The following is a 17,214-nucleotide window of genomic DNA, read 5'->3' on the forward strand; positions in this document are numbered from 1 at the left end:
TTATCAAGATGGGGAACTGCAACGGAGAAAGAGTAATTCACGCAGAGCTGGCTGTGCAGGAGACCAGGATTTTATTATTACTCAAGTCAGTCTCCCCGAGCATTCGGGGATCAGAGTTTTTAAAGATAATTTGGCGGGTAGGGGCTTGGGAAGTGGGGAGTGCTAATTGGTCAGGTTGGAGATGGAATCACCGGGGGTTGAAGTGAGGTTTTCTTGCTGTCTTCCATTCCTGGGTGAAATGGCAGAACGGGTTGAGCTAGATTAACCGTCTGGGTGGTGTCAGCTGATCCACCCAGTGCTGGGTCTGCAAAATATCTCAAGTGCTGATCCTAGGTTTTACAAGAGTGATGTTATCCCCAAGAGCAATGTGGGAGGTTCAGACTTGGAGCCAGAGGCTGCATAACCCCTAAACTGTAATTTCTAACCTTGTAGCTAATTGGTTAGTCCCGCAAAGGCAGACTGGCCACCAGGTAAAAAGGGGTCTTTTTGGGAAACGGCTGTTACCAATTTTGTTTCAGAGTCAAACCATGAACTGGATTCCTTCCCGAAGTTAGTTCGGCCTATGCCCAAGAATGAACAGCTTAAAGGTTCGAAGCAATATAGAGTCGGTTAGGTCTGATTTTTTTCACTGTCGTTATCTCCTCAGTTATAATTTTGCAAAGGCAGTTTCAGTAAGAATGGAAGTATATTTTCATGGCATGTATATAATTTTTGTTTAGAGAACTACTTATTTTAAAATGTGGGTATTAATCATGACTTAAGTGGATTGCAACTTCTCGAGTTGCCACCTTTTACCTGAAATGTCTATGATGTCTGTGCATCTGCAGTAACTGTACACCTCACCTACTGGCTGCACATTCAGCATAATGTTTTTGTGTAAGAGAGAAAACATGGAAAGAGGATATGGATACATGGCTTTAGAAATAACAATAGGTAACACAGAAGAATTTTCTACTAGATACTAATTTTTATTAACTAAGCATGTAATTGATATTTTGGACTTGTGAAATAAAAGAACAAACCCTCAGTGGCACACATTTAACTTGACACCACACCCTTTTTAGTAAAATACTTTATTGGCAATCAGGGGTAGTTCTGAGTTTTGTGGGGCCTGAGAATTATATTACTTAGGGTGTCCTCTTAAAAAAGGGGGGGCACATTATTTTACACAATATGTAAAATATTATTTTCACAAAAGTGAATATTTATTTAGAATACAAAATTACAACAAATTATAAATTTTATGAAGTTGACACATGGCCACAAACATTACAACATCAGGAAAAATAATAATTCATACTGCCTTTTTATATGATGACAATTTTTTTAATTACATCCATACAAAAGATAGAAAGATAATTTAATCTTTCTTCTAGAAGGGTCAATACAAATTTGTGATTTTTATTGATGAAAAATTTTCCTTCAGTTTCATAACTTGTTATTGGAAATGTCATGTAAATTTTTAGAATTGCTATCAAATTTGAGAAAACCTCTCTCATCTTTCTTTTACATATGAGCTGTAAGATTTGAAGGGTGTGTATGTGTGTGTGATTAATTGTAAATACTATTCAAATTTATGATACTCTTTAACTAACGTGTCATTGCTGTCCTTGTTGTAGTGACACATGAGTTTTATGACATTGTCAATGTCAATGTTTTGTGTCAAATAAAAACAATATAAGAACTGTAAAGTATAATTGACCAAAGGAAGAAAATGAGCAAAGCTATGTTCCAGCAAAGGTGAGGAGTCCAATTTGGATAAGATACAGGGTGCAGGTAAGAGAGGAGAGACAAAAAAGCAAAAAAGCAAAAAAAAAAAAAAAAAAAAAAAAAAAAAAAAAAAATTGGAGTCAGAGAGCGAAGAAGAGTAGGTTCATATAATATAAAGAAAGTTATAGAGTAGGCAAAGCCAGATGTGAATCCTAGCTTTGCCATTTGCCACCATATAGAACCTTGCTACCATTAACTAAACTATGCATGGAAATGACTGCCAGACACATAAATAAATCCCACCAGAACAAACTAAAAGTGTCTTCAAATCTTCCTTAGCCTATTCCCAAAAATGCTTGTGGCTCTTCCAACACCACCCAACAAAAAGGTAAGTGTGACAGAAGAAAAGCTGGAGTGGAAAGTGTCAGTGGAATTAACCAGTTGCAGAGAGAATATCTTATACTTTTCAATTTTGTAATAATCATAAAAAAAACATTTCTAGGGCCCCATTGGGGCCGTAAGATTGTGCAAGTGAGAGGCCCAGAAAGGTAAGTTTAATCGGTTTCACAGTAAACAAGCCTCTGCTGGCAATGTCATGGTGGAAATGATGTTTTGGGTACTTCCTACATAACCGTGATAACCACACATTAAGATGGAAATTGAGGCTAACTCAGAAGTGGCTGGCACCCTTACTCCTCCTCTGCACTTATAGTAAGATCACATTTCTGTGTCTGGTAATGACACTTGTAACTGTTGTAGACAGTGAAAAGAACTTGTTACTGGGTATCTGAAAGCTTCCAGAGATCACTGTATTCATTCGCTGCTTCTAGCATACTTTAATTGATTGGAAAAGGCTGAGGAGCAGTGGAGAGACTACACAAACATATTATCCAAATTTTATGATGACTGAAAAGCTCAACACATCTTAACATGAAATAGACATTACACAGTAAAAAATAAAAATAAAATTTCCTATTTTCCAAAAAAGTAGACAAAAAAGAACCAAAGTTTTATAAATGAGAAACATTGTGTTTGCTGTTCATTAACTTTTTTGTTACTGGATTAAATGCTGAAACTCATAAATGCTTGTTATAAAAGGCTTTTCTTTTATCATATTACTGCTTCTCTATATTCTTACTCCATGGAGTATGATTTCTTTCCCCTGCTGGCCAGTGGTTGTCTACTCTGGCTACAAAATAGAATCACTGGAGTACTTTAAAAAAATACCCATTTCCTGGGCATACTCGTAAGTATTTGCAACTTTAAAAACCAACCTAAATAATTTTAATGCACAGTTAGGGCCGATAAACAATTTACCAAATAAAAATCAAAGCAAGACACCTTTAGGTTAAGCTTCAGCGGTTCCATTACTGTGCCAGGATTTAAGAGAGAGGAAACAGAGTCAAGAGTCTGTTTATTTCAGTCTACAAGCATTATAGCTCCACCTACTGGGAGGATGGGCCTTTAAAATAGAATGTCTACTTTACTTTTCATAAATACGGTTGCTTTCGTTTCATCCATGGCAAAATAAATTCAATTCTGATTTAATAACAAAAATTAGTTATTCTCTTAGTCCACTTGTGCTGCTATAACAAAAATACTTTAAACAACAGAAATTTATTTCTCACAGTTCTGGGGGCTGGGAAATTCAAGATCAAGGTGCTGACAGTTTCAGTGTCTGGTGTGGTCCTATTTTCTGGTTCATGAATGGCACCTTCTCACTGTGTCTTCACATCACTGAAGGAGCAATGAATCACTCTGGGATCTCTTTTATAAGGACATTAATCCTATCAGGGTTCCATCCTCATGATCTAATCACTTCCCAAATAACAACCTAATAACATCCCACCTAATAATAAACATTTAAGAATGTTGTGGAGAGGACACAAATAGTCCATAGAAGTACCTAAAACCTGTATTTTGTAAATAAAATAAAATTCCTAGTTTCTTGGCTATGGTGAAAGGTAAGACAAATGTAGACAAACATTATCAACATACTTCCTCAAATGTTGAAGATTTCTCGAAGTAGGTGTTCCATTTTATCTTTACTTCATATCCCAACTTTTTAATACATATGCAAAGAATTCCATCCAATACCTTTTGATGAATGAATGGCACAGTTTTCACCAGAGAAAAATAGTAAATGGGATGAAAACTTGTGCTTTGGCTCCTGATCTGTAAGACACACCTTCTTACTCTAAGGAACTATTTTGGAATAATTACTCTCACTTTGACCTTTACTAATTCGTTAAAAATTAGTTTTAGAAGTCCTTTGGCTTTTAAGTCTTCTGTTGGCAGAGAGAAAAAGAGACCAATGGATGATAGTGCTGTCTTTTCTTCTTCACTTTTGACCTGGCATATTTCTTTAAACTGAAAATGCTCATCATTAAATATTTACTTTTAGTTGGTGTAGAAATACATGATAAATGCTTGCTTCTTTTTATTTCACTGTTTTCAAATACTGAATTTGTTTTCTAAATTCCTCCAATGGTTATCAATGTGGGTACTTTATAATATCAAAATGAATGCATGAATTCAAACTTATTTGATGTGTACAATTTTTATAGTCATTATTTTTATTGCTATTCAAATTATTCCTGCTGTCACCAGTGGGAGCTCCTTCAAAATGGTTTTCAAATCCTTTAGATTTAATCCTAGGAGACTTTTTCTCTTTTTGCCTCCTCATTTTCTGAAATGACAAGATGTTCTAATCTCCTATTTTACATTTCTGCCCTAGATCTAGAATCAGCCATTTTTTCCAAGAAGCCCTAGTTCATTTAGTGGAAAACAGTAGAGACAACTGTCAGGACAATAGGCATTCTCTTTGCCATTGAGTTGTCATTGCTAGTCATGATCAATTGACAGGGCTCAGAAATACATGTTTTTAAAGATAAAATGTATTATGAGTTTATATAAATATTATTCAAATTGTATTTGGAGCTGTCTTAGTCAGCTTGGGCTGCCATGTGAAATACCAGAGAGTGGATGGTTTAAATAACAGAAATTTATTTTCTCACAGTTCTGGAGGTTGGAAGTCTGAGACCAAGGTGCCAGCAGGGTGAGATTCTGGTTGTCCACCTTCTTGCAATGTCCTCATATGGCCTTTCCTGAGTATGTAACAGGGTGAAGTTTGGGGAGAGAATTTGTCTTCCTCTTCTTATAAGGGCATTAATCCCACCGTGAGGCCCCCACGCTCTAATCTAATCTAATCTAATCCTAATTATCTCCCAACGGCCTCATCTCAGATACCATCACATTGGGCATGAGAGCTTCAACATATAAATTTAGGGGAACACAAACGTTCAGTTCATAACAGAGCTATAGGGTTTGTACTAGTTTTATTCATTTTAAATAAGAATTTTATTTCTCCCACATCAAAAATCCTGGTTCTCAATATCATTAATGTAATTAATAATTTGCTATAATAAAATCCATAAGCTCATTCTACTTTTCATATACTTTTCCATTCTCCCAAGTTTTTCATAGTTGTAGTACATCTATATTGTTAGAACACATAGCCACTTCATACTGTATTTACTGTCTTCTACCATCCTTTAGGCTGAAGCTTACTCTCTAGTAGATTCCTCAGGAGGTATCCATGGGAATAATATTCCCTGCATTTCTGCATATTCTTAAAAGATTTTGGCCTTTATATTTGAATGTCGGTTTCAATTGTTATAAAGTCCTTTACTCACATTTACTTCCCTTAAAAATCTCAACCTACTACTACATTCTCTGCCAGCATAAAGAATTTCTGTTAAAACATAATGATGGGTAATCCCAGCACTTTGGGAGGACAAACTGGGAGGACTGCTTGAGCCCAGGAGTTTGAGACTGGGCAACATGACAAGAACTCATCTCTACAAAAACAAACAAACAAACAAACCAAAAAATTAGCTGGCTGCGTTGGCTCACACCTGTAGTCCTAGTCATTTGGCAGACTGAGGTGGAAGTGGAAGGATTGCTTGAGCTCAAGAGGTGGAGACTGCAGTAAGCCGTGATTGCACCACTGCACTCCAGCCTTGGCAACAGAACAAGACCCTGTCTCAAAAGTAAATAAATTAAAATATATATATAATATAATGATGATAATCACTTTCTTACCTTTATGGGTGTCTTGTCTTTTTGACTGGAAGCTAAGAACATTTTTCCTTTTCTTAAACGTCTAGTGCATTTAGCAGAATATATTTTGGTGTTACTAGTCTTAAGTTGGTATTCCCAGATATGAAGTATATCATTTCCAACATAGCTCTAAATCTTTTTTATTGTTATTTCAGAAAAATCTTCTTGATTTATGGTTTTTAGTATTTGTTGTATTCAAATTTTTTCCCCTTCAATTCCTATTGTGTGTGTGTGTGTGTGCGTGTGCTGGATTTTATTTACCTATCTTCTATATCTGCCCATTTTGCTTGAATAGTTTTTCATGCTTATAGAATAAGGTATTTGCCATTGTGTTTATTACACCCTCTCTCTTAAGGTATTGTGTTTATTCATTAATATATTCTGCCTATCTTAGCTTTTGTTTCTGAAATAATTTTTCTCTTATTTCTAATTCTTTCCTGAGTTCTATTAGATCTCTGAAATGTTTTGTCTCTTCAATTGCCTTATTTCTGCATTTTCCTGATTCAGATTTATTTAATTTATCACAATGTCTATAATTTTCTTAGTTTCTATAAGAAATTAAGAAACTGTTTCAAAATACAGTGACGCAAGTGTACAGGTGTCTGACTGACATGTCTTCCTGCTGCGCTTTTTTTGTTTGTAGGGACACTGTTTCTCTCTCTTTCTCTCTCTCTGTGCTTTTTATATAATACTTTTATTTTGAATTATGATGTAATTTTTAAATTTTAATTAATTAAAAATTAATTAATTGGGTTTCAAGAGTTCTTGGCTAGAAGTCACATGGATTTTCCTTTGTAAATCTGACTTTGGCAGATTTGTTATTCTAGAGGAAAACAGAAAGATGTTTCCTGGCCTAGCTGCCTGAACAACTTTGTTATCACCTCTGAGACTCAGTAAGTGTCTACTTTTTTCTTTTTGTAAGACTTCAGCTAATACGTTAACAAAACAGTTAAGTATTTATATTGTGTAAAAGTGCTCTTTCACTCTGCAGTATATCATTTTGAGCTCTGACAAAGAGAATGTTTCCTAATTCTCTCTCTCAAGGTAGTGTTGAAATTGGCTATTAAGAGAAATACGTTTATAAATATCATAGTGAAACAGGTAATTTTGAGAGTAAAGAATAAACAAAGTAGAATGCAGTTACAATTTGGAAATAGAACAAGAGCAAACCTGGCTGCGGTTATAATTACTTGTTAGACACTTTCTCCCAAGCCAGTTGCTGGTTGTATAAAAGGGAATATAGAGCTTGACGTGGAGAAGAGGAAAGAGCAATGGCACTTTGGTCCTGCTTTAGCAACTGTCATATACTCTGCTGCATTTGAGTGTGGGCAAATTCTCTGGGCCCCATGCAACTTGAACTAGCCACTCTTGCCATGTATTTTTTGGTCTTTTTCTTTTTTCTACTTTGGCTACTTTCATAACCCTTGAAACTGAAGTTGTGGATGGGTAGGGAAGTGTTTGTACATTCCATCATTCATCAGATAGGTATTACATGCCCTCCATGTGCCAGACACTATGTAGGTGTGGTAGGTTTGTTGGGGAGCAGAGATGTGGGAGGTTATTTGAGGTCTCTTCTCCCTTCACAGTTTAAGCCCAGAGGCATGATGACTAAAAAGTTTAATGAGATATTGGAAATGACTCAGACCTAGCCATTTCTATGATGATCTGATCATTCACTGAGAGAATAAAGATAAAAGAAAGTACTAATGTTATGTCTACAACATATTAAAGCTTTCCTAAGGCATTATACATGGAGGGGGGTCCCATCCCACCTTCAGCCCAAGTTGCACCTACCACTGAGATTCATGCAAACATAGGACAATTTAATGAGCGTATATAGTGGGTGGTCTGGAGGTGTCTGTATAAGTTGATGATCATGAGAAAAGGTTGACTGCCAAAAAAAAAAGAAAAAAAGAAAGAAAGAAAAAAGAATGGGATAAAATTAGGGATGCAGAGGATAGGAAGGTGTCTGTTGTGAACATTTGGCTTCTGGCACAATGTCATGGACTCATTTCTGAGACTTATGGAAAGACGGACTTTAAGCAAGATCTTGACCTTGAGAAAACAAAGAGGGCTTCTTTAGCAAGACACAGGTATCTAGATTGTGACAGTGGTAGGGAGAAGAATATTTCCCCCACCTCTGCCCAAATATGGCACCCTGAGTTTAGTAATATCGAGAGCATGAGGGGACAACAGTCTTGGCACAGTCATTGGAAGTCTTCTACGTGTTGCCCACAATAGTTTCAAGGTAAGGGCAGCTTTCAATAAATGCAGAAGCAGTGGACCTCAGTGTATGAACAGGAGCAGGAAGAATGGGTCAGAATCCAAGTAGTGAATGCAACCGAAGGAATGGCTGTGACATATGTGACAGTCTCTGAACATTAGCAGATATTAACAGGCAAAACTTCATGGGGGATAAGGTTCTTTTAAAAATACGAGTCATTAGTATTAACATGAAATTAAACTGGTAAGACCTGGAGAAATTTGGATCACACATACTTGCAAAGGGTACTTGAAGTGAGGATAGAAATATTTAATGTGTTCTAATTTGATTACTTATCAGTTTTGTTATTCTAACTCTTTCTGGTGCATTAGAAGGATCTGAACACTCAAAGAGCCCCAGTATTTCCCCATCCCCACCTTCTTATTACCGTCTCAGAAGCAAATAATAGCTAAGGTCAGACCTATGAGCAAACGTACCTGGGATCAGCCAAACCCAGCCCAGATTACCAGAGCCTACCAACCTACCTATAGCCTGGTGCTATCTTCACTTCTGGGAGCATTTGAAAATTAAGGTTTTATTTGCCTTTAAGGAAAGGTAAACTAGTTTTTTAGTAGTTAATCCTTTGGGTCTGATTATAATGTGCCATCAAGACCTATTAAGAAAGCAAAGAGGAGAATTGACTCAAAGATAGGGATAAAAAGAGTAAGAAGCTATGACAGAAAAAACAGACAGAAAACTGTGGGTAGGAGGAGGCAAAATCAGTAAGGAAGACATTCGCCCCAACGTCTGGAAAACTATCCTAGAACATTTGTCCAAGAAGCAGGGGTGAGGTGGGGAGACAGTGATTACTGCCTAGCAACGGTCAGATTAGTGAACCCAAGCAGACAATTTTGAGTGGTTTGCCAGTAAAAAATTAAAAAACAAAACAAAACAAAACACCACCTCCCCCCCAAAAAGACGTAGTGGCTTAAAACATCAACCTTTTTTTTTTTTTTTCTTTTTTCTCACCAGATTATCGATAGGTTGGTGGGCTCTGGTGATCTGGGCTGGGCTTGGCTGGTCCCAGCTGGGTTTTCTCATAGGTCTGACATTAGCTATTAGGTTGGCTGGTTTACTGTTGTTCTAGGAGAACCTTGGCTGGGATGATTCCTCCATGTGTCTCTCACTTCCCTCCAGCAGGTATCCCTGGCATGTTCCCATGGCAGAGACAGGGAAAAGGAAATGTGCAAGTACTTTAAAAAAGCATCTGTTTGAGTCAAGTTTGTATTCCCATTGGCCAAAGCATGTCACATGGTCAAGCCCAGCATTACTGTGAGATGGTACTATCAAAGGCATGTGTACAGGCAGGTAGCATTATATAAATATCCAGGTGCCATTTGGAAAGTTGGCCCCTCACTGTTTACACAATGGAGAAACTCTCATATCTGCATGCAAGACCTGTGCCAGGTGCTCCTACCACTCCTAAAATGGACATAGGAGGAAACTGGGCTTCCTTAGCACCGGTATCTCATATTTGTCCTCAGCCCATGATGTTGAAAGGTTTTGGTTACAATATTTTGGTTAAAGTTGTTCAGTAAAAAGTTAAACTACAGTGGTAATAATTTAATCTTTCAATTACATTTTTGAAGATAACATTTAATCTAATAATTTTTAATGGTGGCAAAATCTCAGTTTCATTAATTTCTGGTTTTGAAGCAAAACGGCTTACTTAGATCTTTGTTTTGTTCTTTCCATTCAGACCAGAAGCTTAATATTGAGTATCATCTTGAGCTAGCTTTACTTGAATGTAATATTAATATTTCCAATGCTGTAAAATTGTGTGCAACTAATGTATGTTATCCATTTATTTTATCCAGAAAACTTTTTATAAAAAGATATCATAAAATAAAAATATGGTTTAAAATAGTCATAAAACATAGAAATTAAAAGCTACAACTACAACTGACAATGTGGACAGATGTTCACATAATATACAAAAACATTTAGTAAAAAATTAAATTCCAGAACATTATTTAAAATATTATGTACTTTTCATATAACTAAAAACAAAAATATGAACAATATTTTTAGAAATACTAATAAAATAAACTATATTTTTAGAAAAGGAATGGAATAATATGCAAAGGATTCAGGGTAATAATTAACTGGAGTGGGAGTGGAAGGAGGAAAAAGTGGGGGAGAATCACATCGGGAGATACAATTTCTTGTTAATTTTCTAGGTCTCATGGTAAGTGTAGGGATACATGGACCTATTTTATATATACACACACACACACACACACACACACACACACACACACACACACAAAGAAGCCATACCTAGACCAAAGAGGCCATACATAGATCAATAGTGACAGTATGCTATGAACAAAAGATTATGAACTCAACTACATACACCTTAGTTTATTTTTAAATGCAGCATTACCTAAAAGAATGTTCAAATGGTCAAGCCAAATGACTTGATTTTGAGAATACATAGTATATTTTATACATCTCTTTACAAAACAGCCTCTTTTTTCCTTTATACCTTTGAAGAAATGTCATCAGTATATATGAAATACTTTATATTAAATGGCTTTAAAACTACTGATCTCTAACAACAACAAGTACCAAACTATTAATACCAGTGATTGCAAATCTTAGACTACCAGTCAAATGTGAATTGTATAAACATGGTTTATTTCCATATTAGCAATTCCGTGACAATATTAAACACAAATTTGGTTTTCAATGCCCTATCTCTTGGCTGTCATGAATAATGAAATTAGATAGATGTAGCAAGTTCATATTTCCTAAATTTCAGAATAACAAGGGTAAAGACTCTTCACTTGAAATTTCTATTTGAAACAATAAAGAAAAAGAACATAAAATGCTTAGAAATGATTACAAGCAATGTCAGCAAGACAAATGAGAAGCTAGGAAGTGAAACTACACTGACTATTCATTGATTAAATTAAGTGAGTTTATCTGAGGCAGGGGAAAAGATGTCATGAAATACCTCACCATTGCAATCTTAATAAATGAGAGATTAGATGAAGGCTGTGAGAGAGCAGAAAAAAACAAACCTGTGCACTCACCCTGGGAGTGATGGCAGATGCTTCCCTTCAAAGATGATTACAGCTGGGAAGATTAGCCACAGTAAGGTCCTATGGAGAATTCCCTCATTTAAGCTGATGCTTTAAAAGAACTTACTTAGAGAAGCACAACTGTCCCTGCGTGATACTAAAATTAAGCTGAATGAATTCCTCAAAGAATTGACTATAAGGAAGACTCCAGTGAACAGGCAGCCTGGGAACTCAAACATTAAGGATTAGACAACAGAGATGTCTTTTTAAAGGACAGTTACCCAGTGGTTCATAGAGTTCATCAGATATATTAAGGGCAATTATGGGAGCAGCAGGAGAAGATAGCTAAGAGCTCAGCATCGGAAGATTGCTTTTATTTTTGAACATTCACTCTTTGTTAGGAAAGAATACAAATGTGTTGGGTTCTGATTTGCTGAAAAGATTCTTTCTTCTGGAATTCCATGCTACCCTTTGTTACTGCTCTCAAATATGTTCGCATACTATATTACACACACACACACGCACACACGCACACACGCACACACACACACACTATCTTCACATAGGAAGTTGGTCTACTCTCAAAAGATTGTAAAGGCTTAGAGTTTAATGTTACTCTAGATTTTTTTTTTTTTTTTTTTTTTTTTTTTTTTTTTTTTTTTAGTATCAGTTCTCCTCCTGAGTCTGTGCAAGCTTTCTAAGTGAAGGTGAGATTAAATGTGAGGTTTCTTGGACTCATCTCCTTGACTTATGTACAAGATAGAAGTTAAGGCACTTGGCCAGAAAAAAACAAAATGCCTTAAATTCTTTTATTGTACCAAGGGGTTGGTGACCTTGGAGGGCAGAGCATTAAGTCTGGTGATGCCACAACAGGCTATCATGGTCTTTCTAAAGTAGTGACAGATAGGCTTATCTTTGGAGAGCACTGACTGTGGAATCAGGTTTTTGTTTTGTTTTGTTTTGTTTTTGCTGATGCCCTTGGGGGTCCTGTCAGAGTCAGTGTAGAGCAATACACACTGACAAGGTATATATTTGCCCCAGAACTGACTGCTGCTGTCACTGACGCTACATCATCATATACCAGAATCGAGAATTTCCAAAGGAATCAGGCTTCCGTAGGAGTGTGGGACACTGGGAAACTGGGACATAGGACATTGTTAGGTCCTATGAGGGCCCCATATAAACATCTAATAAATCACAAACATGCACAGAGCAAAAGTCCCCCAGGTAATGAACTTGATATTAAAAAGAGAAATTCTTAGATACGGACCTCTAGAAGAGTAGCTTTGTCAGGCACTAGGTTGGGGAGTAGTGGTGCTGTTTGTGGTGGTATCATCCCTCCTCAATGATCATAGACAGAGAAAATCTTGCTTATCTATGGGGTTAGAAAAGAAGGTCAAGTGATTTCTGAGATGATGCTGAGAAGATTCACACTAGGAAGAGAAAGGTCAAGGCCTCTCCACTTCCTGCTTTCTCTGCTGGGAATATTCTTGCCCAGGCTTACCTCTAACATTTGGTGACCCTGGGTAGACTACAAATACAGGCCTGGTCTGTGGCCTGCCCCCTTCTTTTCCCACTGTGGCTCTGTGTCATACCACAAAGGTCCTTGTGCACATGCATTTGGACACGTGGCCTGCAAGCACAAAGCTCCCTCCTAACCTCTCTCCACCAGGCACCAGCAATCCCTTTGGCTACCCATCTGGCCTAGTGGCACAGAAGCAGCCCTCCCTCAGAGAAAGAACATGGGGAAGAGGCATGCATAGGCCCTATAATGGGCCCAGGGCTATTTGAGTACGAAGTGCAGTCTAGAAAAGGAAGGTGTGGACACTGGTGACCCCCTCCTTTACCCATGTAGCCTCCTTGCTCAGTGAGTGCAGCATGATTCTACACCATGGGGCAGGGGCCTATCAAGTGCAGGGTCCAGGGTGGGGTGCTTGTTACCTGCTCTTCCCCCCAGTTAGTCTCATGTTTTTTTTTCCCTTCTTTTCTCTTCTCTTACTTTCTTCAGAGTACAGAAGATTGGGATAATTTGTAAGAGCTTTTGAGTTTTCCATTTTAGCTCTGGAGGCATTTACTCAACAGAATCATCATCTACCATGTTTGAATAGTACAGAGTATGTTCCCATTCTATAGTAAATACATCCTTCAGAAATTTTAAAAAGTTGTTTTCAAAACTTTTGAGCATCATGAGAAACAAAAGAGTATATATTGAGGGAAGTGAAGCACAAAAGATGGCTCAGTGAAAGGAAGACATCTGGGGCTTTGTGGTATGGGCTAATTCCAACAGAATGAGCACCTTGGGGCATAAAGGCATTTTTCCTATCATGGAAATCTTCCCTGCCCTCTCTACCCTGGGTGGCAAGCGGTAGTCACGGTGAGTAAGGAAGAAGGGTAAAATATTCTCTCCCTCTCGGTGATCCAAGATTGAATTGAAGCAATTCACAGATGTGAATTTTTAAATTTCCAGAAGTTTACAAGTCAAAATTGTGTTAAACATAGTAATTGTTAAAAATTAAACGATATAAATTTACAATTAACATATTTCAAACAAAGGTAATGAAAACTCACATTGTAATTAACTTACTCTATTTTATTTGTATGTTTTAGAAGTTGTTTACCTAAAACTGTGCTACTGTACTTTTCATCCTAATTCCATGTTTAGTGTTGTCACATTCTTAGCTTGAAATTGGCTATGGTGGAAGTATTTACATCACAGAAAATGGCAACAATACAAATCAGTACATTTTTTTTCTTCTCCAGAGAGGCAGTTGTAAAACATTTTATTTACTCACCACTGAACAAGGTGCTGGATTAAGGCAGCAGAGGTGTACATGGAAGGAATGATATAAAAGATCTTAAAAGGTGAAAACTGCAGTACTTGGTTGTTTATTGCATGTAAGAAAAGGGTTAAATGAAAAATGAGAAAATACAAGATTATTCTTAGGTTTTTTTTACTTGGGTAATTGTCATTAATCAGAAGAGGGTGTGTGTATGTATATACATAATTATATATGTGTGTGTGTGATCTGTGTATATATAATCATAAATATATATGACTTGTATTAGATTAGAAAGTTAGTTTTGCCTATGTTGGGTTTGAGGTCATCTGTCAAATAAAATAGGCAATTAGATCTGGATCTCAGAGGGCAAGTAGAGACAGAAAAAATATATATGTCAGAAGGATGGGCACAAATGTTTTGTATAGGCCATGAAAATGTAGGCAATAAACCATGGTGAGTGTGTGCAGTGAGCTGATGAGAGAAGAACCTGATTCATGGGAAAACTAAAGTGTCATAGCTGAATGAGAAAGATGGTCCATCTCTCCCACAGCCCAGAAGCTTGTTTTTGATGGTGTCTGGCTCTCTGCTGCAGATGGCATGGTGTTGCTCCAGAACCATGTGTCCATATTGTGATTCTCCTATTGGAGCTTGACATGATTTCCACACAGCATCTCTTTTCATAATGGATACCTAGGGTATCACAGGGTCTGCTGGCCGTTTGGCCCACATAACAGAGATGCTTACATTCCAACCCATACTTACAAAGCTGTTTCCTTACCTGGCCTCAATGAAAGCTAGTAGCCTTCTGAGACACTTAGTAAATGGACTGGAACAGTATTCTCAAGTGTAGAATAAGCTGCCTCCATAAATTAAACAAACTTACCAACATTGTGCTACTTTCTTTTTAGTAGGAGTGGTGAGATACAATAATTTGTTCTCTACTTTGGGGGTTATGTTCCAGAGCACTAAACCCCAAGAATTTACTGATATGGTGGGTTTATTTCCTACTATACATGGAGTGAATGTGTCCTGTATATCTGGTCTGATTACTGTGGTGTCTCTGATAAAATGGATCAATGTAATGTTCTAAAGAGTGTCCTGACAAGTAGAACTCTTTGGACTACATATAAATTTTTATTATTATACTTTAAGTTTTAGGGTACATGTGCACAATGTGCAGATTTGTTACATAAGTATACATGTGCCATCTTGGTTTGCTGCACCCATCAACTCATCATTTACATTAGGTATTTCTCCTAATGCTATCCCTCCCCCAACCCCCCACCCTTCCCCAACCCCCCACCCCCCAACAAGTCCTCTTGTGTGATGTTCCCTGCCCTGTGTCCATGTGTTCTCATTGTTCAACTCCCACTTATAAGTGAGAACATGCAGTGTTTCATTTTCTGTTCTTGTGATAGTTTGCTGAGAATGATGGTTTCCAGCTTCATCCATGTCCCTGCAAAGGACATGAACTCATCCTTTTTCATGGCTGCATAGTATTCCATGGTATATATGTGCCACATTTTCTTTATCCAGTATGTCATTGATGGACGTTGGGTTGGTTCCAAGTCTTTGCTATTGTGAATAGTGCCGCAATAAACACACGTGTGCATGTATCATTATAGTAGCAAGATTTATAAACCTTTGAGTATATACCCAGTAATGGGGTTGTTGGGTCAAATGGTATTTCTAGTTCTAGATTCTTGAGATATCACCTCGCTGTCTTCCACAATGGTTGAACTAATTTACACTCCCACCAACAGTGTAAAGGTGTTCCTATTTCTCCACATCCTCTCCAGCACCTGTTGTTTGCTGACTTTTTCATGATCGTCATTCTAACTGGCGTGAGATGGTATCTCATTGTGGTTTTGATTTGCATTTCAATGATGATGAGCATTTTTTCATATGTCTGTTGGCTGAATAAATGTGTTCTTTTGAGAAGTGTCTGTTCATATCCTTTGCCCACTTTTTGATGTGTTTTTTTTTTTTTTTATTGTAAATTTGTTTAAGTTCTTTGTAGATTCTGGATATTAGCCCTTTGTCAGATGGGTAGATTGCAACAATTTTCTTCCATTCTGTAGGTTGCCTGTTCATTCTGATGGTAGTTTCTTTTGCCATGCAGAAGCTTTTTAGTTTAATTAGATCTCATTTGTCTATTTTGGCTTTTGTTGCCATTGCTTTTGGTGTTTTAGTCATGAAGTCCTTGCATAGGCATGGGCCTATGTCCTGAATGATATTGCCTAGGTTTTCTTCTAGGGTTTTTATGGTTTTAGGTCTTAGATTTAAGTCTTTAATCCATCTTGAATTAATTTTTATATAAGGTGTAAGGAAGGGATCCAGTTTCAGCTTTCTACATGTGGCTAGCCAGTTTTCCCAGCGCCATTTATTAAACAGGAAATCCTTTCCTCATTGCTTGTTCTTGTCAGGTTTGTCAAAGATCAGATGGTTGTAGATGTGTGGTGTTATTTCTGAGGCCTCTGTTCTGTTCCATTGGTTTGTATATCTGTTTTGGTACCAGTACCATACTCTTTTGGTTACTGTAGCCTTGTAGTGTAGTTTGAAGTCAGGTAGCATGATGCCTCCAGCTTTGTTCTTTTGGCTTAGGATTGTCTTGGCAATGCGGGCTCTTTTTTGGTTCCATATGAACTTTGAAGTAGTTTTTTCCGATTCTGTGAAGAAAGTCAGTGGTAGCTTGATGGGGACAGCATTGAATCTATAAATTACCTTAGTCAGTATGGCCATTTTCATGATATTGATTCTTCCTATCCATGAGCATGGAATGCTATTCCATTTGTTTATGTCCTCTTTTATTTCTTTGAGCAGTAGTTTGTAGTCCTCCTTGAAGAGGTCCTTCACATCCCTTGTAAGTTGGATTCCTAAGTATTTTATTCTCTTTGTAGTAATTGTGAATGGGAGTTCACTAATGATTTAGCTCTCTGTTTGTCTATTATTGGTGTATAGGAATGTTTGTGATTTTTGCACACTGATTTTGTATCCTGAGACTTTGCTGAAGTTGCTTATCAGCTTAAGGAGATTTTGGGCTTGGACTATGGGATTTTCCAAGTATAGAATCATGTCATCTGCAAACAGAGGCAATTTGATTTGCTCTTTTCCTAATTTAGTACCCTTTATTTCTTTCTCTTACCTCATTGTCCTAGCCAGAACTTCCAACACCATGTTGAATAGGAGTGGTGAGAGAGGGCACCCTCATGTTATGTCAGTTTTCAAAGAGAATGCTTCCAGTTTTTGCCCATTCAGTATGATATTGGCTGTGGATTTGTCATAAATAGCTCTTATTATCTTATTAATTGTG

Source organism: Rhinopithecus roxellana, chromosome 2, assembly GCF_007565055.1.
Source record: "Rhinopithecus roxellana isolate Shanxi Qingling chromosome 2, ASM756505v1, whole genome shotgun sequence".
NCBI classification, from domain to species: domain Eukaryota; kingdom Metazoa; phylum Chordata; class Mammalia; order Primates; family Cercopithecidae; genus Rhinopithecus; species Rhinopithecus roxellana.